The 20,985-nt window shown below is 43.8% G+C and overlaps 1 long non-coding RNA gene and 1 pseudogene across 1 annotated transcript; one reads left to right on the plus strand and one right to left on the minus strand.

Annotated features, from left to right (window-relative positions):
• Nucleotides 1–1,085: 1,085 nt before the first annotated feature.
• Nucleotides 1,086–19,453, plus strand: LOC142829435 (uncharacterized). Its single transcript, XR_012903845.2, has 3 exons — nt 1,086–1,219; nt 6,290–6,404; nt 18,721–19,453. It is a non-coding gene; the product is annotated as an uncharacterized LOC142829435 (long non-coding RNA).
• On the minus strand, nt 12,887–14,147 carry LOC149524537 (uncharacterized; annotated as a pseudogene).
• Nucleotides 19,454–20,985: the final 1,532 nt, after the last annotated feature.

A 20,985-nucleotide genomic window follows, 5' to 3' on the forward strand; every position in this document is an offset into this window, starting at 1 on the left:
TGGGGTGCTGCCGGGTTGGTCCAGTAGCACCGCCCTTCGGTGCTGCGAGACCAACCTGGCAGCACCCCAGCTGCTCTTGGGGACGCCTGGGACAGAGCAACTGGGGTGTTGCCGGGTTGGTTCTGCAGCACTGAGGGGCGGTGCTACGGGACCAACCCGGCAGCACTCCAGCTGTTCTGCCCCTGGCTTCCCTGATTCAGTTGCTGGTCAGTTTCAGCAGCGGCTTAATCGGGGAAGCCGGGTACAGAGCAGCTCCAATTATCCAGCAGCCAGAGCACTTTCGGGTTCCTGATGGTGCCAGACCATCAGGAGTGCCGGAGCATTGGATGCTGGACCAATGGAGTTTTACTGTACCTGGGTCCCGAAGTCAACATTGCTGCCTGAGGTGCTGGGGTGGTATAACCACAGCAGCAAGCTGTAAGCTCCTGCTGGAGAGCCCAGTGCAGAGCAACCAGCCAGCCATGAGCGCATGTGCAGAGCAGCCCAGCTGACCATGAGCAGTTGCAGTGGTGCAGAGCAGCCCGGCTGGCTGTGAGCAGGTACTCAGCCACATGCTCTTCATTCTTTTATAAAAATGTTCTGGTGGGCAAACAATTTCAATTGGGCTGCATGCGGCCCGCCAAATGCCAGTTTGACGTGCCTGCTGTGGAGGATCTGCAGGCTTTGTTTTCTTCTTATAAATCATGAAGTTGCAAATAATTTCATTCTCAGGAGAAAAATGGCTCCACTATGAATCTTATGGAGTTGTTGGAGGAATTCCTTTTTTAGGAAGGAGGTGTGGGGTCAGCTACAGTACCACAGGTCCACGTGTTAGTTTAGTAGTTTTTTAAATTCTATTGTATTTTTAAAGGAAAAGCTATATTGGAGAAAAGAGAACAACACCTGAGCTGTTCAACTGTTGCTGTCTTTCTGATCAACTGGAGGACAATAGTGGATGATTATCCCATTTGGTGGTAATGGAAGCAGCTGTGCTGATGTTGTTGGCACCTAAAACCACAGTTAATGATTAGCAGCAGCTGTATTTTTTCAGCCAAATTTCTGTGTTGCATGGTGAGCAGCTCAAGCAGTTGATGTCTTCAGTCTTTTTTCTGCTTGGAATTTGTAATTTTGAAGGGAATGGAAGTAACATAGGACTCTATAGTTTTCACTTCTGTTTATTCCCTATAGGGAATGTTTCTTCCCCCACTTTCCATTATATGTGAACTGTGACAGTGAAATGGTGAGTTCATTTTTGACTCCATGTGTATTCTGTGGTGGCTCTGTTCCCTTTGACACAGTATTGCTGTACCAAGCATCTTGATAAAGGTACTTCTGTAGCCTGCTCAGCTTTCCTGTGCTGCTACTTGTGGTCTCCCTTCCTCTTGGGTCCTCTTACCAGTAGATTATCACAGCAGCTGTTAGCAGAGACCTGTATAAGAGCTCAAGATAGGGGTGTTTTTCAAAATGAAGCATAAATTCCTGATTTTTCCTCTACAAAATGAATGGCTAATCTCTGTGAAATTCCATGCAAGATTAACTTTCATTCTGTGCTATTTTTCTGATTTTTGTTTTGAAATTTCAGTCTAATTTTGGTTTGGTTTCTTTTCATAAATGTTTTAAGCTCTGGCTGAACTGTTTTTCCTTGGCAAGCTATCCTTTCACTGTTGATGGAATCATTTAAAAAAACAAACAAAAACAAATATAGTCTGTCTACATAACTTGATACAGAGGTGGAGTTGGTTCACTCTACATATATATTTAAATTTGCCTTTGGGTTCTATTTTTAGATGTTGATGTATATGCTGTACACAAACTTTCAGTCATTAGTCTGATGGGTAGCTTTGGGCTTGGATGCATGCAAGGTTGGTAGAAGCCTGAAAGTATGTTAATCCTTTTCTGTCAGGAGCTATGCTTTTGTAAGATTTTATCTTACAACAGAAAAAGGTTAATGTTCACAGGAAAGGATAAAATATTCTTGGTCAGCACCTATACCCCCACAAATCTGCAAACAGTTACATGTCATCCCAATCTTCTAAAAACCCCTTGACAATTAATGCACACATCTGTCATGTACTTAGGCTTGTGACATACATAGCATGTTGGACACATCCCTTACCTTCTCCCACTGGGAAATGAATACCTAAGTCAACTACCAATATTAATCCTCCACTTCTCCAACCGCAAGTACACATTCTGTAGTTACCACAGTTACCTTCCATGGTGGATTACTACTGTATGAATTTAAGAGGAGCCATGAAGGCAGAAAGATCAGAGCTCTGAGCAGAGTTTAATCAGTGGAGGCAGAGAGGAAAGGTTGGGTATTGGTAATGTTCAGAAAGAAGAAGCCATAACATGGTAGGTGCAAAAACTTACAATAAAATTGTTTGAGAGCAGAAAATATTCAATCTAAACCATTTTATTAGAGAGGAGACTTTGTTTAAAATAGAAGTATCTACATGCCACATTATAACTTGGTGCGGGGATTTAAAAATGATGTTTCATGTCTAACAAATTTGACAGTTACCATAATATGTGTTACCTGGCCTCTTTCTGAAAGTGTACTGAAGAAAGCAGCATTTTGATATTTTAAGTTTAATATTGTTTCCATTTAAGAGGCACAACACCTCCTCAAATATAATATACTAGAACAAGGCTACTCAACTTTGGATGCCCTTGGTGCCACAATGATACTCACAGCACATGCCAAGGGCTGCAACTTAAGTGTGGTTGCATATATATGCAAATAGTTTTTCACACTGATGGGCATGAATAGAAAGATTAAGGCAAGGCTACACAACACACAGGCCCCATTTAAGTCAGTTCCGAAATTAATAAAATGCAATATTTACCCAATTTCCACCCATATAACAGCACTTTTAATGAGCAATAACAGTCCAGGAATTTAACTACTAAAATGCATGTCAACAGAAGACCATTATATTGACTGCTTTTTTGTTTTGGCTCCCAGCTGGGGGCTGCAAACAAATGGGTCGCATGTTGAGTAGCCCTGTACTAGAAGATGTACCTGGCTTTGCTTTGCTCCTTAACTCTATTTTTTTTAAATACAATGAAAGTGTACATGCTTCATTTAAATCAATCATCTAGGTTGGGGCTGAGGAGGAGGGGTGCTGTATGCAGGCTGCCCTGGGGAGAAAGGACTACCTCAGCCCTCTCTCACTGCAGCAGCTTGGGGCCAGGTGAGAAATGCTTCTCCATGGCTGCTGCAGCTCCAGTGGGCACACCTCGGGGAAGGGTGCTCTTACCACTTAGGAGGAGTTCTTGAAAAAACAGACGGACAGACAAACTCTCTCAGATATATAGTTGATATTCAGTAGTTTTTATTGTCATATCAGCTTTAAAGTTTCTTATTTCATACATTTTGGGAGAATAAGGTGCATTGCAAATGGCACATCATAGTTTTTGAAGCAGGGAAAAATAAAAGTAAGATTCTCATTTCTTACTGGCGATTTAGGTCATGTCCATACTAAATCTTTTACATTTTGTTGGATGACCCTCTGAACATTTGCTGTTTATTATGAAAGAGGCTATACTGGGTTTCTTTTCCCTGAACCTATATGAGACTACTCATTTCATTTTGGAAACTGGCAGGTCTGCAAATAGCACACCAGAGATAAAGGGGGAGAGGGAACATAAAGGGGGCAATTGCCCCAGGGCCCAGAGATTCAAAGGAGACTGGTGTCCCAGCCACTGCCACCACTGCTGCAGCAGCCAGAGCCCATGGCCTCTTTGAATTACAGCTGGAGCACTGCACTGCAGCTCGGAGGGCTGGGGCCGGGGAGGGAGGGCACTGCAATCATGGCAGTGAGAAGGGCTAACTGCCCTTGGCTCCTCTCCTGCTCAAAGCCCTGTCCCTTCTGGGGTGCAGAGTTAGGCCCCACCACACCTTCCCCTCCTCCCCCAGGCCTGTGGTGGCTGTCAGCCTTGCTGGGTATTGAAACCACTTAATTTATATTGAAGCCAATACTATAAAACTATAGTGATCTATAAAACTGGGGTACTCCTGGAGTCAGCTAGAAGTCTGGTCTCAAGACAGAGTGAAGTGGAGGAGACTTGTAGATGACCTATGCGCCACTCGGAGTACAAGAAGAAGATCTATAAAAAGTCAGTATAAATTGCACACATGGGCTATGTCTACACTCTCGGCTTCTTGCACAAGTATGGCCATTCTTGCACAAGAATCCATAGAGTGTCCACACTGCCTGCCCACTCTTGCACAAAGAAATTTACAGTACGGTCCTGGCTTTCAGAGGCTCATCCTGTATTATCATTTCTCTTGGTGCTTTCCTCTGTTAGGGTGCAGAAGTTTTAACGGCTATTGAGGATACAAAAGAGCTTTACTGAGAGAAGTTGCTTAAGTGATGTGCTGAATCAGTGCACCTAACTAGTTCTCCTTGCCATGTCTCCTTAGCAACAAGTACTACCCATTCTGTAGTGTAGGGAACCACTGCTAACCACATTCGATACTGACAGGCCATGGCCAGTTTCTCGCAATTGCCACAGTGCACATTCTTCCATTGTAGTGTCCCCAAATATATGCCAGCAGCAAGCCTATTTATTCTGGAGGAGAGACTGAAATGTATCAACATGTGAGCAAGGAAAATGTGAGCAAAAATACCAGCCAAAGCAAGTACATACTTTTATTGGCCATACCATCAAGGTTGGATTAACTCTTTTGGGGGCCCAGGTCTATTAGATTTTGTGGGACACCAGAGGCCCTAGGATGGAGCGAAAGGAAAACAGCAAATTAGAGGCAATGGATTTCAGGAAGGCAGATTTTGGTAAGCTTAGAGAGCTGGCAGGTAAGGTCCCATGAGAAGCAAGACTGAGGGGTAAAACAACTAAAGAGAGTTGGCAGTTTTTCAAAGGGACATTATTAAGGGCCCAAAAGCAAGCTATTCCACTGCATAGGAAAGATAGAAAATATGGCAGACGACGACCTTGGCCTAACCAGGAGATCTTGCATGATCTAAAAATAAAAAAGGAGTCCTATAAAAAATGGAAACTAGGACAAATTACAAAGGATTAATATAGGCAAACAATACAGGAATGCAGGGACAAGATTACAAAGGCACAAAACGAGCTCAAACTAGCTACAGGCATAAAGGGAAACAAGAAGACATCCTATAAATATATTAGAAGCAAGAGGAAGACCAAGAACAGGGTAGGAGGAGTGCTCAGTGAGGAGGGAGAAACAGTAACAGGAAACTTGGAAATGGCAGAGATGCTTAATGACTTCTTTGTTTCGGACTTCACTGAGAAGTCTGTGAAGGAATGCCTAACATACTGAATGCTAGTGGAAAGGCGGTAGGTTTAGAAAATAAAATAAAAAAAGAACAAGTTAAACAAGTGTCTGCAAGTCACCAGGGCCTGATTAAATGCATCCTAGAATACAGGCAGTTCCCGGGTTACGTACAAGATAGGGACTGTAGGTTTGTTCTTAAGTTGAATTTGTATGTAAGTCAGAACTGGTACACATTGTAGGGGAAACTCTAGCCAAACATTTCTCCAGAGCTCAGTTTTATTCTCCCACACCTCACTTCCCTCAGTCCTTTATTCTCAAGCTGAGGTGTCTGCTGAGAAAAGCTGCTCCGTGTCTCCCTGGTCTGCTGGGGAGGGGCGCTAGCTTTGCGTCTCCCTAGTCTACTGGGGGGGAAGCAGCTAGTGCGGGGTTGCCTCACCCCGTTTGTAAGTAGAGATCTGATGTAAGTCGAATCCATGTAACCCGGGGACTGCCTGTACTCAAGGAGCTGATAGAGGAAGTATCTGAGCCTTTAGCTATCATCTCTGGAAAATCATGGAAGACAGGAGAGATTCCAGAAGACTGGAAAAGGGCAAATATAGTGCCCATCTATAAAAAGTGAAATAAGAACAACCCAGGAAACTACAGACCAGTCAGTTTAACTTCTGTGCCAGGAAAGATAATGTAGCAAGTAATTAAGGAAATCATCTGCAAACACTTGGAAGATAATAAGGTGATAGAGAACAGCCAGCATGGATTTGTAAAGAACAAATCATGTCAAACCAATCTGATAGCTTTCTTTGATAGGATAATGAGTTTTGTGGATAAAGGAGAAGCTGTGGACGTGGTATACTTAGACTTTAATAAGGCATTTGATACGGTCTCATATGACATTCTTATCAATAAACTAGGCAAATACAACTTAGATGGGGCTACTATAAGGTGGGTGCATAACTGGTTGGATAACCGTTCTCAGAGAGTAGTTATTAACGGTTCACAATCCTGCTGGAAAAGTATAACAAGTGTTTGTTTCCCTGCATTTTTTTGCAGTGGCTCAGCTCCCGCATCCATGGTGGCTGAGTTTGCCCAGCGATGGTGCTGAGACGGCAGCAGGAGGAGGCGGAGCCAGGGGCACCTCCCTTTCTCCTCCCTCCCTTACACCCAGGTAAGATGATGGCCCGGAGCTCTGCGCTCCCCTCCCTGCCTCTATCCATGGGGACCCAAGATGTGTTTGGTGAGGGAGGGAGCAAGCCATCAACGGTTGCTCCTCCTGCCCGCATGAAAGAAAAAGGCTTCTTTATTTTGGAAAAGAGAAGCCTGAGAAGAGGACATGATAGCAATTTTCAAGTACCTAAAGGGTGTTTCAAGGAGGAAGGAGAAAAATTGTTTTCCTTGGCTTCTGAGGATAGGACAAGGAGCAATGGGCTTAAGGCAGTAAGGGAGATTCAGGTTGGACATTAAGAAAAACTTCCTAACTAACAGGGTGCTTAAACACTGGAATAAATTTCCTAGGGAAGTTGTAGAATCTCCATCACTGGAGATATTTAAGAGCAGGTTGGACAGACAGCTATCAGGGATGATCTAGATCGTGTTTACTCCTGCAGTTAGGGCAGGGGACTGGACTTGCTGATCTCTTGAGGCCCCTTCCAGTTCTAGTATTCTATGAGGCATTTGTAGTGCAGGATGGAGTTTGCTCTAGGCTGGGTCCAAGGGATTTGGAGTGTAGGAGTGGGCTTAGGGGAGGAGACTGGGTAGAGGTTTCGGGTCTTGGAGGAAGTTAAGTTGTGGAAGGGAGTTAAGGGCTGGGATGGGGATTGGGGTGTGGGGCATTTACCTGGCACAGCTGCAGATGGTGGTGGGGAACAGGTAGCTCCCCCCGGCCTGCATTGCCCCACGCTTATCTGCAGGCACCATCCCTCGCAGCTCCCATTGCCTATGATTCATGGCCAATGAGAACTGTAGGGGAGCAGCCCCTAGGCGAGTAGTGGCAGGACAGAGCTTTGCAGTAATGTAGCTCCAACCATAGGAGGAGGAATGGCAGAGCTGCTACCACCTCTTCTCTCACGCCCCACCAGAATAGACTAGCCTGGAATGTAGGCTTTAGTGGGTATAGGTCAAGGCCCTGGACTGAGGGGGTGCCTTCTTAACCCTGGGCTCTGGGCTGCAGCCACTAAAACCGCTTTCTTAATCCTGCCCTGCATACTGTAACTTTATACCTGCTATCAAATGCAAGAAACACAATAAATTAATTTAAAATAAAAGTGCCCCTAGAATACTTTCAGGGCACAGAATTCAAATCAGGGTGCAGTCTCCTGTCTTTAATCCAAGTGACCTAGAGTCATGGAGAAATAAGTAGACCAGACTGACTGGTTAGTGGATTATCCAGGGAAAACTCTGGTATTTTTAGTCATGCAAATAGCTAGTCATTTGTTGTGAAATCAAGAGGATTACTCTTGCCTGAGAGCTCTGTGTTGTGTTTTCACCATGGCTGGAGTCTGAACTCTGCATGCTCCAAATAAGGAAAAAAATTCCTTAGTTTCTGCCAAAGCTTTAGCTCCAGCTCCAGCAAGAAGGGTTATCCTTGGATATAATGTTTAACTGAGTTTCTAACTATCTGGCGTACATATTAAAATGTCAGGGATTTAGTATACAATAAACAGTGCAATACTGACATCAACATTTTTCTGATGTGAATTCTTTCCCTTCAGTAGATAGCACCCACTCTGTCCCAACATACTCTAAAGATAGTTATTTTTAAATACATCAAGTAAAAGAGACAACAGGGTGTATGCACCTCTGATGGGGTTCATATCCCAAGCACCGGCAATGATGTGCAGTTGGGAGGAAGGAAGGTGAGCTCTGCAGTGAATGGTCTCAGAGAGGTAGCCGAGTTAGTCTGTATCTGCAAAAACAGTGAGGAATCCTGTGCACCTTAGAGACTAAACAGATTTATTAGGGCATAAGCTTTCATGGGCAAAACCCAGCTCCTCAGGTTCCGAAGAAGTGGGTTTCACTCATGAAAGCTTATGCCCTACTAAATCCATTTAGATTCTAAGGCAGGGGTGGGCAAAAGCCTCTCAGCAGGCCAGATTCGGCCCACCATGGGCTTTGATCTGGCCCGCGAGGCAATAACAGGGCCCGCCGGGGGGAAAGCGCTCATCCCTGCCTCTCCACCCACCATGCTACTGCTGGAGAGGAGGCAGAACTGGGCTGAGACTCCTCAACAGGACCGGCCCCAGAGGGGCTGCTTCTGCAGCCACACGGTCTGGGGCGAGGCTGGAGGCCCCCCTTCCAAAATTATTGTCCACCACTGCTCTAAGTTGTCACTGGACTCCTCATTGTTTCTGCAGTGAATGACTAGTTCTTGACTAGCTATGAAAGTAGCTTGGTTTAGCCATTCTAGCCAGAGGATTTTAATAGGATTCCCCTCAAAATTCTAATTTAGGGCATTAACTGGTTTGGAAAACTGATTATGCTGCCAATTATATAGGGAAAGGGGGACAAATTCTACTCTTTGGAACAATTCGAAGGAATTGTGTGCTTCCTTTCCCAGTATGTGGAGAGTGGAGGCAGAATATGAAACAGGCAAACCTAACTTTGCACTTGGCTAGTGTTTGTAGATACAAAGCATCAGTTTTACATTGTAGCTGGTCCTCCTTCCATATGTGCATAAGACTGGCTGCAATCTGTCCTTTGGCATCAATGCTTTCAGAATTATTTTATGAGGAGATAATCTGTATAGTTATCTAATAGCAAGTTCTAGGCTACATATGTTTTAGACCAAAGGAAACAAAATCCTGAACTATTTCTACTACGTAAGTGCCATAGTCCAGGAAGATCAGAATAAATCTGCATTTCGTGGTCCAGCCTCGTGTTTAAACCCAATCTTTGTCACATTCTAAAAGACTCATAGAACAACCTAAAAGCTTTTTCTGCAGAGCATGGGGTGCTGGTTTAATCACTTCAAATCACAAATAGCTATGTGGGTCCATTACAAGTGACGCAGGTCAGCTGTAGTGAATGTGAGTGAAACATTAGTTCACTAACGGCAGGTAAATTTAGTGTATGTTTTTATAAAGAATTCATGTGCTATACACAATTGCCACCCCCATCTGCCCTTGAGATTTTTTATCCTTTGGTTGAACGTGCACTTACATGCATGCGTATATTGAATCCTGTGCATCTGTCTTTGGGGTTTCACTTACATCCACTTGAAATACATTTTAAAAAAGACAAGTATGTCGAAGGCATATTTTGAAAATGTTTCCGTTTGTTCTGTTAAGTGCACTTAAGCTTTTTTTAGCTTGCTCCCATTTTACTTTTCCATGTCACTTCGTGCCTGCTGGTTTTTTTTTCTTCAAAGCTTTCCTGAATTGAAACAAAATAAAACAAAACACTCTGAGTAGTCCTGAGGCTCCTTAAGGTACAGCTACACAGCAAGCCATTATTTCAAAATAATGCTGAGCTGGAAGACTTCTCACTCTGACTCCTGTAACCCTCATTTCACGAGGAGTAAGGGAAATCGAAGGAAGAATACATGAGATCATTCTACTGTATTACGATCTAGCCAGTTGCCAATTTCGGAAAGAAATACCATGGTTCAAAAAAAAGGCTAACATGATTTTAAAACTCTGTCTAGCAGAGAGTTCCATTCCAGCATGACTATCTTGCTTGCATATAGAACTGTATTAAAAAGACAATTAAAAAAAAAAAAAGCTAGCCTACAAAACTTCAGCAACTAAAGTCATATTGCTTTACCTTGACTCTGTTCCTCCTTTAAAATCTTGGGACTGCCTTCATTTTGGCTGTCAAGCTTCTCCTCTGAATGTCCCATGGTCATTTACTATAGTGCTGATATTAGTCATCATGAAATCCCACTAGAACTTAGTTATGCCAAGTTGCATTTGATTTTTTTTAAGGGCATACTCATTCAGAGTTATCACGTATGAGATGTTGGGTCCCAATCTTGCAGATCTGTATCAATGTGCAGGATTATTCAAGGTAGTAAAGTTAAGCATGTAAATAGGTGTTTTCAAGGATTGGGGACTTGATGAGTATAAACAAAACCTTTCTAGACCTCCTCCATTGGCATGATACATTAGCTGTGACATCAGTGCCATGGTGAAATCACTGATATTTCAAATAGAGTACTATAGATACAGTACATTTACCATGGTTTTAAAAGGGTAAAGTCATGGAGGCTTTTGGGAACACTCAGTGCATGTTGTCTGGTGAAACTGGCTGAAATTTGTAGTTTATCTTTTCAAGTTGTCTTGATTAAAGTGCTGGGATTTTACGACTATGTTTTATCTCCTTTACAAATAATTTTTTTCTGTCTTCTTGGTTAACTAAAGCCCATGTCTGCCATCTGGTGTAACTATGCTAAAATACAGCACTGTATATTGGATGTAACTTCAATATCCTTTCCTGCAAGGAAATTACTAGCTATCCTTTCTAGATAAACAGGAGTTGGTCTCTACATAATGAACAGTTTAATTCTTGCAACTTAGACTGCTTTGAACTACCACCTGACAAAGTTCTTGTTCATGAGGTGACTTTTATGACTTTGCATTCTAGCTTAAATAATAAAAGACACCGATGGGTACTTTTCCCCCCTCTCCACTTAAACAAACAAACAAACAAACAACCTCCAAAACAAAACAAAAAAAATCCCCACAAAATCTGTAGTAGGCCAGTGTTTCTGGGGTGTAATTTCTACTGTGTGAAAGTGGGTATAACACAGAAAAATCAGGGGAATGTTGGCTAGGATGTCTAAATGCCTCAGTTCTGTCTGTTTGTTTTAATATAAGAATTTTTATGAAGAGCTTTACATTTCTTTTTAAAATTTACAATTTGATTTTAAGATCTACATGGATCAGTGAGGTAAAATATTCCTTGCAGAGCACAAGTCTGCTCCCAGCTGCAGTAAATGGGAGTCTCATCATTGACTTTAATGAGATCAGGAAAAGACCTGAAATGAGCTGGCATATACTAATACCGTATAGAGTGTCAGCTTTTTTCCCCCCTTGTAAAGTAAGAATGCTGCTCTGTGTGCCAGCACAACTACTGAGGAAATGAATTACTCCTAAGTCTGCTTTACACTGTCTATGTTTTACCTTGTAATGTGATATATGCTACTATCACCAAAAAACCTGTCTGTTGTTCATCTTGACTATACCTCCACTTCTATGCTTCCACTATCCCAAAATGAGCTCTATTTATCCTGTCTTTTCACACTTTTTCTGTCTCTTATTTTAGAGCCTGTTTTAGAGAATAACTTAAGTGCATGCAAATCACTAAACTGTTCTTCCTCCCACCACCTAGCAACAGATAATATTCAGCTGAACTCATCTTTACCGTTGAGGTGCTGAGTCCCATTGATTCCCACTGAAGTCAGTGAGAAAGGATGATGCACAATACTAGGTATCAAGTATCAGAGGGGTAGCCGTATCAGTCTGGATCTGCAAAAGTGACAAGGAGTTCTGTAGCACTTTATAGACTAACAGATGTATTGGAGCATAAGCTTTCATGGGCAAAGACCCACTTCATCAGATGCATGCAGTGGAAATTTCCAGAGGCAGGTATAAATATGCAGGCAAGAATCAGGCTAGAGATAACGAGGTAAATTCAATCAGGGAGGATGAGGCCCACTTCTAGCAGCTGATCTGGAGGGCTGTCTAGACGGGCCAGTTTTTCCGGAAAATCAGCCGCTTTCCGGAAAAACTTGCCAGCTGTCTACACTGGCCACTTGAATTTCCGCAAAGCACTGACTTCCTACTGTAAGAAATCAGTGCTTCTTGAGGAAATACTATTCTGCTCCTATTCAGGCAAAAGTCCCTTTTGCGCAAAGCTTTTGCGCAAAAGGGCCAATATAGATAGCTCAGATTTGTTTTCTGCAAAAAAGCCCCGATTGCGAAAATGGCCATCGGGGCTTTTTTGTGGAAAAGTGTGTCTAGATTGGCACGGATGCTTTTCTGCAAAAAGTGCTTTTGCGGAAAAGCGTCTGTACCAATCTAGACGCTCTGTTCCGAAAATGCTTTTAACGGAAAACTTTTCCGTTAAAAGCATTTCCGGAAAATCATGCCAATCTAGACGCAGACGAGATGTGAACACCAAGAGAAGAGAAACTGCTTTTGTAATTGGCTAGCCATTCACAGTCCTTATTTAATCCTGAGCTGATGGTGTCAAATTTGCAGATGAACTGCAGCTCAGCAGTTTCTCTCTGAAGTCTGGTCCTGAATTTCTTTTGCTGCAGGATGGCTACCTTTAAATCTGCTATTGTGCGTCCAGGGAGATTGAAGTGTTCTTCTACAGGTTTTTGTATATTGCCATTCCTAATATCTGATTTGAGTCCATTTATTCTTTTGCGTAGGGACTATCTAGTTTGGCCAATGTATATAGCAGAGGGGCATTGCTGGCACATGATGGCGTATATTACATTGGTAGATGTGCAGGTGAATGAGCCAGTGATGGTGTGGCTGATCTGGTTAGGTCCTGTGATGGTGTCGCTGGTATAGATATGTGGGCAGAGTTGGCACCAAGGTTTGTTGCAGGGATTGGTTCCTAAGTTAGTTACTGTGGTGCGGTGTATAGTTGCTGGTGAGAATATGCTTCAGGTTGGTGGGTTGTCTGTGGGCAAGGACTGGCCTACCTCCCAAGGCCTGTGAAAGTGAGGGCTCGTTGTCCAGGATGGGTTGTAGATCACTGATGATGCGTTGGAGAGGTTTTAGCTGAGGACCGTAGGTGATGGCCAGTGGTGTTCTGTTGGTTTCTTTTTTGGGCTTGTCCCGCAGCAGGAGGCTTCTGGGTACACGTCTGGCTCTGTTGATCTGTTTCCTTACTACTTCTTGTAGGTATCGTAGTTTCAAGAATGGTTATTGAAGATCTAGTAGGTGTTGGTCTCTGTGTGAGGGGTTGCAGCAAATGTGGTTGTACCTCAGTGCTTGGCTGTAGACAATGGATCGTGTGGTGTGTCCGGGATGGAAGCTTGAGGCCTGAAGGTAGGCATAGCGGTCAGTGGGTTTTTGGTATAGGGTGGTGTTTATGTGATCATCACTTATTTGTACCACGATTTCAACAGCTTCCACCCCACCATCAACCTCAGCCTGGACCAGTCTACACCGGAGGTCCACTTCCTGGCTGAGGTTGATGGTGGGGTGGAAGCTGTTGAAATCGTGGTGGAATTTTTCCAGAGTTTCCTTCCCATGGATCCAGATGATGAAAATGTCATCAGTGTAGCATAGGTAGAGAAGGGGCATGAGTGGATGAGAGCTGAGGAAGCATTGTTCCAGGTCAGCCATAAAAATGTTGGCATATTATGGGGCCATGCGGGTGCCCATAGCAGTGCCACTGGTCTGGAGGTATATGTTGTCACCAAATATGAAATAATTGTGTGTAAGGATAAAGTCACAGAGCTCAGCCGCCAGTTGTGCTGTGGCATCATCAGGGATATTGTTCCTTATAGCTTGTATTCCATCTTTGTGTGGGATGTTTTTGTAGAGAGCCTCTACATCCAAGATGGTTAGGATGGTGTTTTCTGGTAGATCACCAATGCATTGTAGTTGTCTCAGGAAATCAGTGGTGTCACGGAGATAGCTGGGAGTGCTGATGGCATAGGATCTGAGTAGAGAGTCCACAAATCCAGACAGTCCTTCAGTGAGAGTGCCAATGCCCGAGATGATGGGGCATCCAGGATTTCCAGGTTTGTGGATCTTAGGTAGTAGATAGAATAACCCCGGTCAGGGCTCTAAGGCTGTGTTGATTTGTTCCTGTGCTTGTGTAGGGAGTGTCCTGAGCAGATGGTGCAGTTTCTTAGTGTATTCTGCAGTGGGATCTGAGGAAAGTGGCTGTAGAGTTTGGTATAGGAGAGTTGTCTGACAGCCTCCTTTTGGTAGTCAGACCTGTTCATGATGACAACACCACCTCCTTTATCAGCCTCTTTGATTATAATGTCAGAGTTGTTTCTGAGGCTGTGCATGGCATTGCATTCTGCACGACTGAGGTTGTGAGGCAAGCGATGCTATTTTTCCACAATTTCTGTCTGTGCACCTCGGCGGAAGCATTCTATGTATAGGTCCAGACTGTCATTTTGACCGTCAGGAGGAGTCCATGCGGAGTTCTTCTTCTTGTGCTATTGGTGGGAGGGTATCTGTGTGTCAGTGTGCTGTTCAGTGTTGTGTTGAAAGTATTCTTTGAGTCGGAGACGGCGAAAGTAGGCTTCCAGATCACTGCAGAACTATATCATGTTTGTGGGGGTGGTGAGGCAAAAAGAGAGTCCCCAATATAGGACAGACTGTTCTGCCGGGCTGAGTGTATGGTTGGATAGATTGACTATATTGCTGGGTAAGTTAGGGATACCACTGTTGTGTCCCCATGTGGCAGATAGGATTTTAGACAGCTTTCAGTCCTTTTTCCTCTGTAGAGAAGTGAAGTGTGTAATGTAGATCTCCTGTCTTATTTTAGTAAAGTCCATTTGTGTGGAAGGTTGTTTTTTTATGAAAGTCTCCAGATTGGAGAGCTCTTTTTTGATGTTCTTCTGTTTCCTGTACAGGATGCTGATCAGGTGGTTCCTCATTAAACAAAGACTGTGCATGGCTAGCCACTTACAAAAGCAGTTTCTCCTCTCTTGGTGTTCACACCTCCAGATCAGCTGCTAGAAGTGGGCCTCATCCTCCCTGATTGAATTTACCTCGTTATCTCTAGCCTGATTCTTGCCTGCATATTTATACCTGCCTCTGGAGATTTCCACTACATGCATCTGATGAAGTGGGTCTTTGCCCACGAAAGCTTATGCTCCGATACATCTGTTAGTCTATAAGGTGCTACAGAACTCCTTGTCGCAACACTAGGTAAGATCCAGCCTTCGTCATTTTGGGTACATAAATCCACACAGTAGCTGAGATGTCTGATTTGCACCTCAGGCAGAGAACCATCTGCTAGCTTTGCTGAAGTCAGCATGTTAAAATTAGCAGGGGGGCTGCTGTAGCACAGGCAGTTTGAGTATGAACATAGGGGGTCAGTCTGGATTATGCACAGGTAGCTATTTGGTGTGTCTACACCATCCATGGTTTTTAGCCTGCTAGCTCAAGAGGAGCTAGCATAGATATGCCTATCTGAGCTGAGCATCACATCTTCTACATGCTGTGTAGCTGTAGCCTTGGAAGGATTCTTCATACAATAGCGGCAAAGACAAATCCTGGTTATTTCCGTCTAGTGAAGGCAGTGCAATTGCAATTACTTGCATAAATGTTTACAGGATTCAGCTAGATACTGATAATGCTCAATTAAACAAGGCCCATCACAGTTATTACACTGTTTTTGTACAAGATTTAGAATCTTCACCAAATGTGAAGCAAGACTTTAAATATACATAACTAAACAAATGTAAATTCAAAACCAATCTATGCAAAATCTGAAAGGATTAAATTGGTGCTACATTCCATGTTTCCTGCTTCAGTGGAGGGGAGTGGGTGGGAATTCACCACCAGATTAACAGAGTCAGGAAAATGTTCTTTTATCACCTAACTAACTCCAAGATAACCTTCAAAATACTGTACACTTATTTTTTCATTCTTGAAGGTTTGATGCTTTATATTTGACTGAGGCATTGATTTCTTTTTCACTAGACAGCTAGTTCATATTACTGGATGGAAACCAACAAATAATATAACATTTTGACAAGTTCTGTGTATCTGGTGGGAGAAGAAAGTTTGGTGTATTGTGTCTTTTACTGAAAACAATTTTTACCCTGGAGACATCTTTACAGAAGATGGACTTAGGATGGTTGAGGTACATATATAAGACCACTTCCTAAGAGATCTCTTGAGGATTCTCATCTGATCAATCAAGGGATTTGAGAGTCCTTAGTACCTTATCAGTCTGCACATAATTTCATATCTTTTCAGATTTATCCCAGTTCTTCTTATTGCATTTCTCTTGATTGAAATCTTGTACTTGTGGTAAATCTGCTGCCAGACATTCGGCTCCCCCAGAGTCACCCCATGCCATCATCTTACACTGCTTCAGTCTGCTCTAATTTATATCAGATGGAGATATCAAGTTATGTGCAAGCAAACATGTGGGTGGAGCAGCTGGTATGAGAAGTGAGCAGCCTGACAATAGGAAAAAAATCAGGGGCGATTGTAATATAAAAATCTGCCTAGGAAATTGCAGCTCTTACAAACTGTTCATGAGCTCTGACAATACAGTAATTCTGCCAGGTAACAAGTCAGGGATTCTCCTGACTTCACTGAAAATGAACTATTTGAGACCTTCAAAGATCTTGTTAGTTTTGGCTTTGACCCATTTCAATTTATAATGCACTTCCATTTATTCTCAAAAGTGATTCTCATTGAATTTCAAAGCTAAATTTAAAAATCGCTGACATTTTTTTCAGCTGGACTTAAGTGACTGACTTGATGTGTTCTGAAATACATATGGCAGTTACATAAAGTTTAGAAGGTGCTGCAGTCAGTTTATGGTTTCATGAAAGGTGAAGATTTTGTTTCTAGTTTAATTCATTGACGTGAAATATGTGTCAGTTTGATCAGGTAGTGACAAATGCTTTCTTATAGAAGGATAATTGATTGCCTCAAATCAATGAGAGTTCAGTTAGTGAGGAGTGCAGCTTAATGGAATCTATGATCTAGAGCAGGTATAGCAATATGCTAGGGAGAAATATGAGCAAGGATAACCAGGGAAGGTATTTGCAGCAATCGAGACAAGGAAATGTGAAGGCGTGAACTAATGTCTTGGTGACAGAGGTGTGTTTTGGATATGTATTGAAAGTACAGGGCCGGCCTGAGCCATTTGCGCGCCCCAGACCCCGGGAGTGCGGCGCATGCGCAGCCCCACCCCCGGGCACGTGGCAACCCCCGGGTGCCCGGCACATACGTGGTCTCACCCCCATGCGGTCCGGCAGACCCGCGCGGTGCCTCCTACAGTGGGGTACCCTGGGCAGTAGCCCGGTCAGCCCATACCTTGAGCTGACTCTGTGAAAGTCATGCAGCATTTCGGAAGGATCTGATTGGAGGGAAGGAAACAGGTCTCAAAAATGTAAAGGATGTGGACCAGTGGAGTGGAGAAATGTGTTTGAAATATAGAAAGAAAATACATTGATAAGATTAGAAGGGAAACATTCGGTTCCAGTTACTGTAATGTGCTATGGCATTTTGTTATGGGATCCTGCACTTCCTCTCACCCCCGCAATATACCTTGCAGACCTGACCCTTACATAGCTCCATTATGTAGCAGGAAGAAATATTGTGGGGGCTCTTTTCTGTTGCCAGTGCTAGATGCTGGTATAGGTGCTAGAACTAAAAGGCATGTCTCAGCCCTACAATTTTGGCTGTTCTATACAGCAGCAATGTTTAAATAAGAGATAGACGGTTTAATGGAGAGGTCACCAGGAGCATGCTTGGAGGATGAAGCTGAAGCAAATCTAGAGGATATCACCACATGGTAAAATTTGTGGGTGAAAGAGATGGGACAGTGGGATACTAGCGGGGAAAACTGAAGAGGAAATAGGAAATAGAAAGTAACAGGAAGGATGACCATGTGTATGAAGGTCATGATGAAAAGGCAGTACTGAGTGATTGGGAAGGGAAATAGAATCACAGAATACTAGAACTGGAAGGGGCCTCCAGGCATCAAGTCCAGTCCCCTGCCCTCATGGCAGGACCAAGTACCATCGATTCTAGCTCTTCCCTGATAGATAATTATTTAACCTGCTCTTAAATATCTTCAGTGATGGAGATTTCACAACCTTTTTATCCTCTTTCAGCACTTAACCACCCTGACAGTTGGGACGTTTTTCCTAATGTCCAACCTAAACCTCCCTTGCTGCAATTTAAGGCCATTGCTTCTTGTCCTATCCTAAGAGGTTAAAGAGAATAATTTTTCTCCCTCCTCATGACACCCTTTTAGGCACTTGAAGCATCCCAGAATGATGTTTTCCTTTTTTATTTATTTTTTATTTTTTTTGGCAATAGTGTTTCACTGTTGACTCATATTTAGCTTGTGGTCACTATGACCCCTAGATCCCTTTGAGCAGTACTTCTTCTTTGACAATCACTTCCCACTTTGTGAGTGTACAACTGATTGTTCCTCCCTAAGTGGAGTACTTTGCATTTGTCCTTATTGAACTTCATGCTATTTACCTCAGAACATTTCTCCAATTTGTCCAGATCATTTTGAATTATAACCCTATCCTCCAACGCACTTGCAACCCCTCCCAGCTTGATATCATTGGCAAAATTTATAAGGCTACTCTCTATGCCATTATCTAAATAGTTGATGATGTTATTGAACAGAATGGGTCCCCAAACTAGTCCCTGCAGAACCCACTTGTTATGGCCTTCCAGCATTACTGTGAACCATTGAAAACTACACATATGGTTTAGGGGAGGGACATCAAAACAGTTGGTATGATAATGATCAACACTGGGTTCAGAATTGGAACTACTAGGTATTCCATTCCCCAGGCATATCTGGACAATGTGTTTGCGAGGATGAAGCAGGCCTGGCTTATTGCCTGATGTCTGAGAAAGAGCAACAGCTGGAGGCGCTCCTAATATCAAAACTTAATCCAAAGAAATGGCTGAAGCAATTCATCATTCATAATAAAAAGTCAAAGGATCTGTACAAGGAGAACTGGAAGGAAAATTTTATTTGAAAACTAAGATCTTTAAGAGGGACTTTATGGGTTCTGCAGTATTCCATAAGCATGCACAGTCAGATTATTTGGAGCTAAAACAAACTAAGTTTGGAGTTCATCATTCTTGCCTAAATAGGTGGAATCTGTTTATAAAAGAATTAGACAAGGCAAAGCAAAAATCAATAGGTGTGTAAAAGACAAATTTCTGTCATTTGATGTATTGTATTGCAAGGGGTTTTCAGAGAGTGTGGAGGAGAAAGCTAATAAATGATACTGATTTAAACTTTATGCAGTTTAAAAACTTTCATGAGCTTTACTGGACAGTTGCCAGTGTCAGCACCTCTGGCATTATTCAACCAAAACATATGCCAGAAACATCTAGAAGACATTGATAAATGTAGGCATATATTTTGGGACCATCAGAAAAGTGTTTTACAAATGGTTGAAGAAGCAACTGAATAAAAAACTTCATTTGGATTCAGCTATGTATATTGTAGCAGATGTCTAATGTAAATGGAATTGCACAGAAACAGCTGAACTGAATCCCTTTGTCTAAGAGCAGAGAGATTTATTTTTAGACATTGAAAGGGCTGGGCCATCTCTCTAAGGAATTTCTTGTAGACATGGTAAATATAGTTGAGTCTTAAAGGTCCTGATTCAGTAATTCACTTAGGCATAAGTGATTGGTTTGTACTGTGCGAGCTTTTGCTTAGTCCTTTCCTGAATTAGGGCCTCTGCCGCCTTGAGAATGGAGGATAGTGACTGAGTGTGTGTGAAGGAGCTGGGTATGCTGAGAGTGTTCTGTACTCGTATAGTGCTGCTTGTATAGTACTTCTATGCAGGGCCCTCCTTTGGAGAAAAAATAGAAAAAAGGCATCCCCCCTGTGTCCACTCCTCCAGTAGCCCCACTCTGATCATGTGAGCTACCCCTCCTCATCCCCTCTCCTAACACCTCCCTCTACACACCTGCCCTGCCTCTCTCCTCTGGTGCTGGTCCCTCCCCTACAGGTGTCTGCCCTTCTGCTTCACCCCTAGAATCCCCTGGCACCTGCACCTTCCCTTACCCCTGCACCCTCCTGGTGCCTCCTCCTTCCCTCATTGCCCCTGTGCCCATTGCCCTCTTTTTCCCTGATGCCCACCCCCTCTCCACCCTCTCCCCTCATGCCCCTGTGCCCTTACACATGCCTTGCTCCATCCCCACGTTCCTCATGCCCACCCCTCATTTCAAGCCTTCTCCCAGCACCTCCTCCTCCCCTCTTTAGCTCCCAATGCCCCTACCCTCTCCTCTCCCAGCATCACCCTGTCCCCCCTCCCACTGACACCTCCCCTCCTGCCTTTTTCCTCATTGTCTGCACTTGGCCCCCTGGCATTTGTTTCTCCTCCTCCCTGTCCCTTGGTGCCTTCCCCTTTCTTCTCCTGACCTGCCCCCCTCCCCTCAGCACAAGCCTCTTCCTCTGCCATCCACCTTCTGCCTCCAGTCTGCCTTCCAGGCCGCACCCCCGGCCCAGGCTCCACACCACATGCCGAACTGAGTGGTGCAACGCTGGGCTGTGCGGTTTTAAAGTCCCAGGACATGACATCACACCATGCCCAGGAGTCTCCCTTCTCAGCTGTTGCGTGGCATTTCAGCACGCCATGCATGCGCTCCCTTGGCCCCACATGGCCTGTACTGGCCAGCATCATGGAATTTAAAGCGCGGGGCTGCGGCGCCCTTTCACAATCCCCCTCGTCCTCCAGCAGCTGCCAGCCGGCCCTTTGGCGGATGGCCCACTGGGAAATTCCTGATATCCCGCCAGGCCAGTCCGCCCCTGGCGCTGGTTCAGGGCCTTTTGAACCATGGGGCCCGGGGCAGCCACTCCACTTGCCCTACCCTATATCCGCTGCTGCTTCTATGTCACTTTCCATACGAGGATCCCAACTTGTGGTTAGTCAGTCAATTCAGTCTCTGTGCATGCAGTAATGTCTCCACTTTACATTTGCAGGAACAAACACTGAAAGCCTAAGTGCTTAAAGTTACAAAACAAACTTGTGGTGGAGCAAGAATAGAGCCCAGGTTACCTGACTTCCTGTCCTGCATCTTGTTCATACTAAA

This window comes from Pelodiscus sinensis, chromosome 4 (assembly GCF_052426305.1).
Source record: "Pelodiscus sinensis isolate ZL-2025 chromosome 4, ASM5242630v1, whole genome shotgun sequence".
NCBI lineage: Eukaryota > Metazoa > Chordata > Testudines > Trionychidae > Pelodiscus > Pelodiscus sinensis.